At 38.6% G+C, this 14,136-nt stretch overlaps 1 protein-coding gene across 23 annotated transcripts in view; it reads right to left on the reverse strand.

Annotated features, from left to right (window-relative positions):
- Window positions 1-14,136, reverse strand: part of DLG2 (discs large MAGUK scaffold protein 2) — a 998,396-nt gene that overhangs the window by 423,512 nt on the left and 560,748 nt on the right. The window lies entirely within an intron of this gene.

Here is a 14,136-nt window from a genome sequence, read left to right on the forward strand (position 1 = left end):
GGCCGGGGCTGGCGGGGGCCGCTGCCCAGCAGCCCCGTGTCAATACCGGGCTCCACTCGCGCAGCCACTTGACAGCATCCCCGCTGCAGGCAGAAGCAATCAATGCTCTGCGTGGCTGGGACGCACGCCTGCATCCCTTTCTGGATGACAAACCACGGGAAAGGGGGGAAAAAAAAATCCGACAACCAACAAAAAGCACTCTTGCAATTTTCAGGAAGATTTAGTCATTTCCTAGCCGACCCTGACACAAGTCACAGGTACCCTGCTGAAGCACGTTTTACAGGCAAAGGGCTTGCTTGTGGAAATAGTATCTAGACAAAGTACTGAAAAAGATACTCCTTTACCAATGATCCCAACAGATGCGGGAGTGGTTTTTTCCCTGCATGCCTGAAAAGACCTTGTCAACAAAATTGCATCAGAAGATGCAAATGACAAGTCCGGGAAGAATGTTATCTGTCCTAAATGCTAAACCACAGCATGAACGTCGGTATGTGCTAATGTGCACAGGCTGATGTGCACAAACGCAGCAGAGAGATCAAGAGGCTGAATTTAAAAATAAAACCAAAAAGACATATGCCACAAATTAATGGCTCTCCAGCATCCTATATATGTAAATTTGAATATATTTTGTTATGTGTAAGGTCCTCAAGATTCTGATTGATGTCTCATTTTCTCCTCTGTTTTTCACCCCTTAAAATTTCTTTGGTGCTTGCCAATAATCTTCTGTACAGAGTTTTCTGTAAATCCTCTCTTGGGATTTCCTTACTACTACAATCTCTTTTCCTTAATTTCTCCTGAATTCTTTCTTTGCAAGTATTTTCTTTTATTTCTTATAGAAGTGACAGGTGTGTAAAGTGAATAATTCTGGGCTGATTGTTGCGAGCACCTTGAGATGTTTAGGGGTATTCTCCAGTCTCAGGTACCTAAGTCCTTAGGCCCATAAGACACTCATTGGATCCTGGACTCATATATGTGTGTATTTTTTTTAGATTTTCTTTTAACTTAAGCATATCTCAGCTACATTTAGCAATAGAAAATAACAAATGTATTTCTAAAAACATATGCAAGACTCCCTAGCAATACTTTTATGTCTGTTGGTGTTCAGTTAGGATTCAAGTATACATAAAAATTAAAATGAATTTGTAATATACATAATTTTACTATTACAACATCTAAAATGAATTTGTCTAAAGGCAAAGAGACAACTATGACTATCTGCAAATATGTTTTTAAGTGAGATAAATGCGTTTTTACAAATGCTTTGAGGCAAGAAAACTTGATTCAGTTATTTAATTCCTCCTGTATAGCTAACCTAAAATTCCTCAAAACTTAGACACTGCTAAAAGGCATAACAATAAACCCTGGCAGTAATTCTTGATTAAAAAAATTAATAAATTATGGCAATGCTCTAACAGTGGAGAAAATATTTTGACAACACTGTAGTTCAAAATGCTGCGTGTGAAGCTCACATTAGTTTTAGCTGTGTTTTCATTCAAGGTGCTTGTCCCAGCTGTACTAAACTGATGTGATATTGCAAGGTTTATTCAGAACTTCACTGAACAGCCAAAATCGTACAAGATATACTCTCACGTAACAGAAACCCAACTGCAAGAACCCACAGAGCTTGGCACAGAGTTAAGGTCACTTCATGTTTGAAAAAGAAATACTAATGCACTTCTGAATTGCAACCACAGATGTGGAAGCCAGCACTTAAAAATCTGAGCTAAGGGAGTCTACAAGGTAATCATTGCAACACGTAAAGTAACTGTAAAGTTACATAACACTGAATCCATCTTTTGCAGTTTTAGTCAAGCATAAGAAGTGAAGGTGTGCGAGCTGCCCAGAAAGCTGCTTTCCTCCAGTGCTCAAGGGAAATTCAAACCTGAGCACCTAAAAACTTGTCTACCAGAAGATACTTCAAGTCATTGCTACACCATTTGACACCACTGAGCATAGCTTAGAAGTGTTGGGTAGATTCAGGGTATTTCATACTCAAAAAATTAGTAAAGAAAAAAATTCCTACAAATAAATTTTATTACTGGCAACACTTATTTTAAAGGTTGTCACTGCCTATGTGAGACAAAAACACTTGAATATGGGATGCATATGTGCGACTAATTGCCGGACAACATGGTAAGATGGATTCAAAAGATAATGCAATTTCATCCGCTGTAATTGAACCATTGTGTTAGAGAGGATGGCACGCACCTCTGGATGAACTTGGATCAACACATGGCTCAAATCCACATGCCCAACTGTCATCCTAATTTGATAGTAACTGGTGCACAAAGCAAAACTAAATATTGTACAATATACTGTGTGAACTGAGTTTGACCCAATACTGTTGTGGAAAAATCTCACTAATTTTCTTTTTAAAATATTAAGTAGGCATGACGAAATGGAGCAAATAGATTTAGCTGATATTGTACCAGCACAAATAACTGTAACTGGATTACAGCAATGTTGGACATACACCAAAAATAAATGCTGAGAATAGTTTGCTTCAGGCAAAAATGTGCATATGGGAAAGAAAAAGTGCATATGGGAAACAAAAAATATTAATAGAGTTCTGAAGGGGAAGCTAGAATCATGGGCAAAGGTGATTTAGATGTAGTAACAGATTTTTCCCTCCAACCAAGAATGCAATGTTATGCAACTATAAAAAAGAAAAAAAACCAGATTAAAAGAAGAATAAAAGAAGAGTAATAAATGTGGACTGGACAAACTTATGAGAGATCCTAAACGTCCATAAATACTTTTCTTGAAGGAAAAATATTGTGAACAGTTACTAACACAATAGCAAAACTACTGAAATAAGGCAATTTGCAAGTTTTTTGTTTGGTTGGTTGGTTACTGAAATGCAATCTTGTATAGAAATAATATTCTCAGTGGTGGCGTGGGCTAGAAGGAATGGTTGTGATTAGTCCAAGATTAGGCCAGGAGCCAACTGATCTGGCATAACTCACTGTTATCATAGGGTACCTAGGAAATCTTGGACAAACAATTTGATTTCCATAACTATTCATATGTAAAATGAAAAAGAAAAAAACATTTCATTTAATGAAACTAGAACATAAGGGGTGGGGAAAGACACAGCTGAAAAAAACAACACAGCTTCTATTTCAGGTCTGTCTACACTTCTTTTCTTCTAGGTATTCAAGGCAAGAAGCATGAAGGACTACAACACCAAGAATAAAACAGTAGAAGGAGAAAAATATAATAGAATGTAGCTATTTTAAAAAAATCACCATTAAGGATATTTCATTGGAAATCTATCAGTAATTTTCAAGTGTAATATTTTGCTTATTTAAAAAAAAAAAAAAAAAGTATGATCCCCATACCCTTTAAACAACAGGATGGGTCTCAATCTTAGAGGTTTTGCAGAAAAATACCAGCACAGTGCAGAAAAATACCACACAGCTGTCTGCACAATGTATCTGGCTGCATGATCAAGAGCATGTTCTTTTCATTTTTATCAGAGGCTAGAAAAGCTTAAGGAGCTACAAACATATCCATTTTCAGTGTTAGCAGCATGTCCTAGGGTTAGCATAAGGACAATAATTTAGAAATCAAGATCCAATGAAAGAGAAAAATGACAAGGGTTTGGAAGGGAACTATATCAAGAGAAGAAAACAACCCTCAGCTGGGAATATTAAGTCACAGTCAATCACGTCAAAGCTGGTGGAGAACTGCACAGCAGGTTTACCAATTTCACATCCAACTGAATCAAAGAAACATAAAATTTCTGTGGAGTGAAATACGAGAGCATTTCCATGCCAATGCAGGAACTTCCCTTACTGGACCTGCTATTTTCAGGTAGAGGTGTTGTGCTGGATTCAGCTGGAATAGAGGCAATTTTCTTCACAGTGGCTGGTTTGGGGCTGTGTTTTGGATTTGCGTTGAACACAGGGCTGATACTTTAGAGATGTGTTTGTTATTGCTGAGCAGGGCTTACAGAGAGCCAAGGCCTTTTCTCCTCCTCGTACTGCCACGATGGCAAGGGGGCTGGGGATGCACCTATTTAAGACAGGTGGTTTTTGATTTAGAAAAAGAAATTCAACTATGCTGGGTCTCCATTCAGATAGCAAGGTAAGCAGAAAAATACACCACAAATACCCAGCATGTGTCCATTGAAAAAGTTAATCAGGAGTTTTATTACAGTCACATTGCATACAGATAAATGCACAGTGTGAATTGTATAAAAGAAGAAGGCAATATAATCAAGCTAGAATTTTTATTCCAATGCTGGCTATCCTTGTAGAAAATAAAAAAATGCCAATTAGCTGGCTCAGACAATCTTTTTGAGGTACAGTGCCTATTACAATATCCTCTTTCTAACTAATTACTTCCCATTAGAGTTATTTTGAAAGAGCTTGAATTTATGAGCAGACAATGAGAAATTGTTTCTTTCCGATGAAGCTATTTGTGTTATCTTCTTAATATATCTTTGAAGAGTTTGACACAGTTCTGTCACTGTCTTATTATGGGCCAGTTGTAAGCTTCCACTGCAGATGAATGGAAAGCAGAAAGATGGAATCACACATCACAGCCAAAAAAAGACAAGGTTTAGAGCATCCATTACCAAGAATTCAAGTTGCTAAGCTCCCTCTTCAGCCTTTGGAAAGCACAGACTTCACAGACTATCGTGAACTTCCGAACAAAAGCAAAACCATTTAATGGAACATAACTGATTCAGTATTAAAAGAATAACAAAAATCTGTCTTGTTTCTCTACAGCCCATACATGGTCACCCTTGAGATTTTATTTCAGTTGAAAACAATATCTAAAAATATTTCCCAAACAGAAATATCCTAGCATGTTTTTGTGAAGGAATTGCATACAGGTCAATGTGCTGTGTCTGTAAATGACAAGGACAATCCCTGAATCAAGAAAGGGTGATACAGAAGCAAGATGAATCCCTTATGGCTCTGTAATGAAAAGAGGTTTACCCATATACACAGTTGCTCTAAACTGTCTTCATTACCTGGAAGAGTAAAACCCATCTATTTATATTATTTGGAGTATCTATAACGTTACATTTTATCTACACCAAGTGACCTCAAAGGCTGGACCCATTGTTCTCTGCTTTGATACAGAAGTTTTTGAGCTTAATGCAGGATGGACAGGGTAGAATTCTAGAGTCTGTTTTGTACAGTAGGTCAAACCACCCGCAATTCTCAGGCTAGCACTGCACAAATAAATGAAAGCAAGCTAATGGCTAAGGTAAAAAGTAGTTTCTCTGTATAAATTGATGTAAACACAGCCTGCTATTCATAGTTACTTAGTTTTAGGAAGAGAAAACCTAATTGTAAGGATTTTTTATTTTTTACATAAAAATCCAAGAAAGAAACTCTCGGTTACAAGACACATGAATTCTCCTGGAACCACTTGCTGTATGAGGAAAATAATCTGTTCTATATAGCAGGACCACAAGGAAAGCACATTAGATTCTGAAGGAAAAACTTACTAACTAGAGCAGAGTGGAGGTGGGGGAGAGAATCCCCTTCCTCTCCCTGCTGGCCACACTGCTTTGGATGCAGCCCAGGACATGGTTGGCTTTCTGGGTTGTGAGTGCACATTGCTGGGACATACTGAGCTTCTCATCAACCAGCACCCGTGAATATTTCTCCTCAGGACTGCTCTCAGTCCCAATTCTCCTCCCAGCCTGTATTGATACTTGGGATTGTCACAACCCAGGTGCAGGACCTTTCACTTGGTCTTGATGAACTTCAGGAATGTACAGGCCCACTGCTCAATCCTGTCAAGATCCCTCTGGCAACCCTTCCCTCCAGCATGACTACCACACCACACAGAGCTTGGAGTCATCAGCAAACTTGCTGAGGGTGCACTTGAATCCTCTGGCCACGTCACCAACAAGGATGGTGCTAAAGACTGACCCTTGAAGACACCACTTGTCACTGCTCTCCACTTGGACATTGAGCCATTGACCACAACTGAGTGTGACATGCCAATCAACTCCTCAGCCAGCAAGTGGTTCATCTGTCAAGCCCAAATCTCTCCAGTTTAGAGACAAGGTTATAGGATATAAGAATATAGGGTAGAAGACAAGGTTGATTTCATAGAACTATGATCTGCATTCGTAAAGGAGATGTAAGAGCAAATCAAAGAACAATTGAGTAGTCATGTACTGAAAATTCATATTGCAAGGTTTTGTTTTGCTTTGCATCATTTATTAAAACAATTTCCAACGTTTAGCTAAAAAAAGCTGCTCTTTGGTCAAATAGATCTTGCTCTGAGAAACATTCGCCTGAGTTACTTTCAACTTCCATCTCCTTGTCTTCATCCACTTATTTCTATTCTCTAATTTTATTTCAAATCATTCTTTATCCCTCTCAGTAATCATTAATTTCAAGTGAAAGGTTCCCAGGATTTGTTAGTCTGTTTAATCAGTCTGTTAACTAGTCTCTCATAGGTCAGCTCCATCCCATATGCATTCCACTTTTTTCTTCCAACTTTATCCAGTCCAAAGAGGATTAGACCTTTGCAGGTTTGTGTGATAGCAAGCTGTTAGTGACAGGTTAGTGACCAGAACCCTATGACAAAAACAAAACAAAAACTAACAAACAAAATTACTAGCCCCTGGAATACTGATAGTACAAGTTTTTAGAAACATTCCATACACCTGGGGACTCCTTGCAAGACGATTCTTAGCAAACTATATTATTTTCCTTAATGTCCTGGAGTATGTCAGGATTAATTTAAGAGAAACTTTGTGCAATTTAAATTTTTTTTTACATCACTTGTTACACCTTAAAACTCAATCTCTTTATCATTTAGTTAACAATATGGCTTTGACACCATACTGAGCTGTAGTATTTCTTACCCCCTTTGATCCACATTAGAATTTGTGTTCAGTTTGCTTTCACTTACATTAGATTACATCATTCCTGTGCAGATTGCAGCAATACTCCATGTCTTTTCTTCTCTGTACTGTTTCTTAGAAGTATGATGCACCGATATCTTCATTTATACAAAGGATTTCATTCTATCTACATAAGTCATTTATATGTACATGGTACTAGAATTCCATTAAAAGAATGTTAGTTATCTCAAAGAAAGAAATGGAAAAAATACTGTAAGCAATTCATACCGTAAAAAAGAAATGTTCTTCTGAAGTGCATTGTTAATTCTTGGAAATTGGTCACTGTAGATAAAGCTTAAATTGGCAGCCTTGCTGGAAGTTTTGGTTATAATCTTCTATAATGTATATCTAAATATAGCTCAGGAGATGAAAATAAATAACTAAATAAACGTGGATTGGATGATACCAGGAGAAATAAATAGTGCCATTGGCAGATAACTCTGGAAGAGTGGACAGCACTTTTCCTGAATTTTTGCCTCAGTACCACCAAACACAGTGCATGAGTCTTTATTAAAAATAAAACTTCACATGAATGTGAAAGTGTATTTTTAACTAGTTTATGATGACACGTTCATCTACCATTTCAATCAGACATAATTTTGTTCCCTTATGACTAATGAATGATTAGTGAATTGCTTTTATGCCAAAATAACTGTTTCTAAATATGTTCTTAAATAGATATAATGATTGCAAAAAATTACAACAGGAAAAAAAAAAGAGCATTTATCAACAACTGTGTTCCAGATTACTTTCAGCTCACAAATGGAGTGACTTGTGAAGGCAATACAAAAAGTTTTAGATGAAGAGTTCAATGAAAATTTATCATTAGGAAGAAATAAAGAACTATTACTTATTTAGTGCTTCTAAGGAAGTATTTTGGAGTAGTGAAACTGAGCATACAATGTTACAGTAAAAGCTGTTCTCTAGAAAGAGAGCTACTGGAGTGCTACTGAAAATAAAATTGGAGCTGGACATGAAGGGTAACAAGAAAGCTTTCCATAGATACACCAGCAACTCAAGACAAAGAGAAATGTGGAGATATAGTAACAAAGACATGGAAAAGCCTTTGTTGTGAAGCGACTTTGCTTTCTCAGTGTTTATAGGAGAGGTCTGCTCTCCAGCCTCCCTAGACCCTACGATGACCAGTAGAGTCCAGGGCTGGAAGTGCTACCCACAACACAAGAATATGAAGCTAGAGACCACTTAAGTAAATTGGATGCATAAAAGTCCATGGAACTGGATGGGAGGCATTCCAAAAGTGCTCAGGAAGCTTGCCAACATTGTAGTGAGACCTCTCTTGTTGTTGAAAGGCTGTGGTGTCAGGAGGAGTCTTGGTAACTGAAAAATACAAATATTGCATCCAACTTCAAGAAGGTAAGAGGAGGGGTAAAAGATGGTCTTCCTAATTTCAGTCTGTCAGATTGTTACAGAACAAATTAAAACAAAATTTTACAGTTCACAAATTGGAGGGAGCTGTTGATCTACTGATAGGCACCTCTGTCATTCATAGGAATCTTGACAGATTGGAGAAGTGCACTTGAAGAATCTTCATGAAGTTCAAGCAAGAAAATGTGAAGTCTGGCACCTTGAGAGGAATACTCTAATGCAACAGAACTGGTTGGGGACTGACTGACTGGAAGCAGGATTGCAGAGAAGAAGCTGAGGGCCTGATGGACAAGTTGAACAGGAATCAGCAGTGTGTTCTTACAGCAATTAAGGTAAACCATACAGTGGTCTGTGTTAGGAGTATAGAAAAGACATCAAGGAAAGTGACTCTTCACTTTGCTGAGTATTATGAAAACACCTCTGAAGTACTATGTCTCTTTTGGGCTACCCAGAAAAAGAGAGATGAACAAACTGAAGTGAGTCAAGTGAAGAGGGTCAGCAGGATGGAGCATGTGATGTCATTTGGGCCAAAAAAGGTGCTAAGGGGCAAATCCAGCTGACCCTCTTCTTAAATGGATGGTTACAGAAAAGCCAAACTTCAGAGCAAAAGGCAAAGGCCAATTAATACAAGCTGCAGAAATGGAAATGTGATTAGATGTTAGAGAAAATAAAATACCATGAATGTGATCAGGAGCAGGCTTCCCAGCTTATTAAAACCACTAATGCTTATAGAAGTGCTGCAAATGCTTCCTTTGCTCAACAAATGTCCCCTAGTGTAGAGCACATCTTTTGATGTTTGACTGGTCAGTCAGTCTTTGGTGTCTCTGCTTGAAACACCCAGGAAGTATAAACCACATGAGAAAATTACCTTAATGTAAATGAAGCTAATTGTTTGGTAGAAGGGAAAATTGTTTCATATTTCCAAATCTAACAAGAGTCAGCTCAGTCTTGTTTACCTTATTGTTTCCTCCCAACTGTTTTTAAAATAATACTAACTGCAGATCTTGGCAGGTGAAGACCAACTATTTCAGTCTGGAAAATTCACACTACGTATCTGCCAACAAGCAGAATGTGAGAAAACGGGAAGAAATTATAAAAAAACCAATCCAAAATAAATCAGCCTCATACTCATTATCCTAGGACATCCAACGTGGCAAAAGAGAATGCCAAATTGCATTAAATACTAATGGTCCTGTCTCTTTCAGAAAAGAAATAATACATTCGTTGTCAACAACTTTTGGCAGCTGTTAGTAGATTGTCATGGGATTAGGTGTTTGAAGTTTGTAGACAAAGTATCTGTTTGACGGAGTGGAAGGTTTAATTGCAAGTTTTCTATATCCTTTATTCTTTGCAAAGTGGTTTGCAGGACAATGAACCTATGACAATATAAACACTATAAACATAAACAATATAAAACCAACAGGGGTGTCGGGGCCCTGAGGGCGCTGAAAGGCTGATTGTCCTTGTCCACCTCTCCCATGTGCTCCCCGGAGCCCATTTCAGCCCAGTCTGGGGCCACCAGTCCCAGCTCCAGGACTGCCCTGCAGTATGCAGTCTCCAGCTCCACTACAGCTATGCTCTGCCCAGTCATGGTCATGGCTCACAAATTTTAAGGTATCAGGGAATCAAATGCAAAAACACAGCTCCTGGAGGAGCTGCTGTTAAGGAAACTTTCCTGTCTGACCATACAAGAGTGACTCAGACAGTCACACCGTTTCACCTGAGCTGAAACCTTTGCAGCAGCACACCTCTACACCCACACAACCATACCAGGTTTCCTTACCGTTTCCCAGGTTTCCCATAGCAGTGTCTCATGTATCCAGATCCTTAAAACAATTTAATCTTGGTGCAGTAACTTAGTGCAATAAGCAACAAAAAAACAACCTGAACTACTGCCTCTGAGGAAGGACCCTGAACAAAGTAGCCCCTCAGGGTCTACACGCCAGAAAATCTGGAGTTATTGACTCCTGCTGTGTCCAGTCACCTGGATGGGCCACAGGTGCCCTTTGTTATGTGAAGGATCGGCTGTTCACAGCCTCTTGGCTCGGGTTCCTGCCCCCAGAGCTCAACCTGCAGCTCCATCAGCTCCGAGCTCCCTGCACTGAATGTGTCTCTCAATGCTGCTCCTGTGTGTTCTGTGACATTTGAGGACACACGTGCATACTTGTGAGTTACAAACTTTGTTTTCCAAGTTGAAAGTAACCCGTGTAGATATAGAAAATATTCAGAACTTTTTATCTACTCACAGCAAAATAATTCACAAAACTTTTACAGGCATAAAATAATTTATAACTGGAATTTTGGCCGCAAGATTCAAAAACCAATTATCTACATAAAGCCATGCAAATAACTTCTCTATTGAATGTCTTCTATGACCTTCAGTTATCTTCATTATTTTTCTCTTCTAAGACATTTGAGATTCACTTTTCTTTGGACAGAAATCTTTTGCAAAGATCTGTCAGCAGTGTTTTGCCTATATATATGTATTTGCCATCCAAAAGTAATCTACATGGCCAATTAATACAGAGGTTCATACTAAATCAATATTAGAAGTTAATATTTTGCCCTTACTGAAATAGGCTGTCTTCTGCTTCAGCTAACACAAAATACACACCATGACTCAGATTGTATTTGATTTACCTGTTCAAAAAAGGAAAGCAAAATAAAAGCTATGTTTACAAAACTACTGGAAGCAGTTTCCACAGCAGCCCATATATTGAGACACTCACCCAAGGTCAGGTGTCTGTAGCGTCTAAACGAAAGTCTTGACCTTACTCTGGATGTGACTCAACAGATTCACAAGATCAACAGATCTTGACCTAAAAACAAGCCTTTCCACTCTTCAGAGTATCTTGGTCCAGCATCCTGACCAAGCTGTCCGTCAAAAACAGGCAATCCCAACCAACAGTGATGAGACCCTGAGTGCTGGGATGACTGTCCTCAAAGAGAAGTGGATACGGCACAGCCAAAAAAACATGGTCTTACCATTAGCAAGAAAAGCCTGACAGTGAGTGCAGGATATCTTGCCTAAGCTCATCTTAACTGATTTTAGCTTGGTTATTAATGATAGCAATAGCCTAGCAATCAAGTACTTATTCCCTGAACCCAATCTAGATTCATTTTGGCTGATAACAATTCATTTTGGATGGAACTGCCTACGACTCGAATGTGTCATGGAAGAGAGCAGATGAATACCAGAGCTCTCAGACTATAAATATTTATACTAACTAACTAACTAACTAACTAAATAAATAAATAAATAAAACCCAAGACTTGGTGATCCTTGTCACTTCTAAACTAAAGCTGAAAACACTTGACATTGATTCCCCCGTTCTCAAACACACGCCTTCCAGAATCTGAGTGCTACCCTAATCACTTTGCTAAAAGGTAGACTGAAAGTTGTTACACGTTCTTCCCTTTTCTGGGCATCAAAACAAAGACAAATAAATACTGCAAGATACACTTTGGTTTTGACAGGAAAAAAAAAAGAACAAAAGCAAGCCATTATGTTGATTCATCAATTCCATGACATTTACTTTGAACTTCACCTTCAAACTGAAGTGACCAACCTGACTCCTCCTCACTGTAGAATGAGAAATGTTTGGGCACACATCTGTGTTTTCCATGTGTCTTCATGGACAGGTAATCAACATATGGGACGTGTTACTGTCTGCTTTTCTTAAACCTCTCCCTGTGAGATGAACTGAGCCAGCCCAGAACCCTTTCTAGATTAAAAACCATTTAGCAAAGTCTACTGAAATGAGTAAGTAGTTCAAGGACAGTCAAAAACACGTCTTCCATTAGCCTTCTAGTTACCAGTCAAACAAAAGAGCTCCAGTTGAGCTGCCATGCTTTTCTGTTGATTCCTGTCAGCAACCCAAGGACAGTGCGCATGGTTTCATGTAGACGCAGTTCACAGAATCACGGAATAGTGTGGGTGGAAAGGAGCCAGTGCTAAATAGAGGGGACGTATCACCTCACTCAACCTGCTGGCTCAGCTCAGCGCAGCCTAGGGGACTCTTGGTCTCTTTTGCTGCAAGGGCAGATTCATGGTCAACTTGGTGCTCACCAGGACCACCTGTTCCATCTCTGCAGCCAGTTAATGAATGGCATCCACCCCCATGCAACTCCTTGAACAACTGCGTGGCAGACCTCTGCTCTCAGTGTGGGTCCAGCATGGAAGTAAGAAATGGCCGTATAGGATTTCACTGACTGATTAGGGTATTCATCCATTGAGGGAAGGAGCTGGGTGCCAGTGTAGCTTAAAACAAAGTATTATTTTATAAATCTCATTTGCAATGTTCAAGTCTCTTTGCTTTGACTGTCAAAAATCTGGAAAACTGTGAAAAAATAAACCTACAAGTCTGAAACACTTTGGGATTGGTGTATATCAGGGTGCATGAAAGAATTTTGATAGTAGGACCTTAATAGCCAGTTCCAGTCTTTACAAAAGGGGTTAGAGGGAGAACCTTGCTTCTCAGTGACCTAGAGGGCTCAGCATAAACCAGTGGGCTCAAACACAGCAAAAAGATGAACAAATAGCACATGAGTTTTTGTCTGGGACTCTGATATTTTAATTGAACTAACTTATAAGAAAAATGCTTACCACACTCACCAAGTAGCCAATGCTGCCAATGTAGCAATTATTTTCAATTACATTTTTTTTTTCCTCACAAAAGCTATCAGTTCACCTATAAAATGCAAATATATCACACCATTCAAAAGGCAACCATTCAGACCCAATTAAGTTTCAATCCTGAAAAGCAATTAATTTCATCTCATAGTTTAAATCTAGAAACTTGGTGGTACATTACAGCCCACTCAGTCAATTTATAATAAGCAAAATTAATTAATTGAGGAAAGGTCCCTATTTGCTCTGACTTTAACCCTCTCTCACAAATGGCTGAGTGACACGATGACCAGAACAAAACTGGGCTGGACACTGAACAATGCACTGATCCATACCATTAGCATGTATGCACTCCACTGGGTATGACTGATCAGAAGACACAGAGAATTAAAGCTCTCTCTCCCTCCCCATATGCAAATAAACACCATATTTAAACAGTCAAAAGCAGTTCAGAATCTGGTTCTTAGTATTCCCATCTTTATTACAGTCACATTTCTGCTTCTAGAGGCAGATCACATCAGATTCTAAATCATTCTGATCATGGTAATTTCCATATATTTTACTAGACCTTTCGCAATTCTGTAGTTATTGATGTTAACTACAAAAAGAATAATCCCCAATTTCTCCAGTAATGAACCATGATTATCTCCCCAGATCCTTAGGGTGACTTTGAAAAGAATGTTAGTTATCTCTAATGGAGATATGTAAACAGATGTTATATTTGTCATCTAATTAAGCTTTCCAGAATGATCATTAAAGTCACTTACCCATATGGAATGTCATATGTACCTACTGTTTAACTGGGCAAAGCATATTCCTTGGTCTGAAGAAAATATATAATTTCTGATATCTTAGGAACTGCAAGGAATACGAATTTTTTCTATTCTCCTTTGGAATTATATTAGGGTTATCTGGATGAAACTGTTTTCAAGACTCCTGTCTCATCTGCAGCACAAAGGAGAGTCTGTACATACAATCAAGATCTTATGGATGAAATAACTTGCTTATTCCTTTGACTGCTGGCTTTGACCAGCTCTTCTGCCAAAATGCCAGTGTTTCTGTGTTTTACTAGGGAAGCCATTCAAGATAACATTATCACCTGTGGTCATTGCATATGCCCAGTTTTCTCACTATTGAAGTTGAAAGCTTTGGGTCTAATTTGCAACAAGATCAAAAAAAATACCAAAAAATGCATCCGATGCCAGCACGAATTTTCTCATACACTTCACCTGCTTTA

Source organism: Corvus kubaryi, unplaced genomic scaffold (genome assembly GCF_017639235.1).
Source record: "Corvus kubaryi isolate FWS band 111438036 unplaced genomic scaffold, C.kubaryi_AGA036_p1.0 37260, whole genome shotgun sequence".
NCBI lineage: Eukaryota > Metazoa > Chordata > Aves > Passeriformes > Corvidae > Corvus > Corvus kubaryi.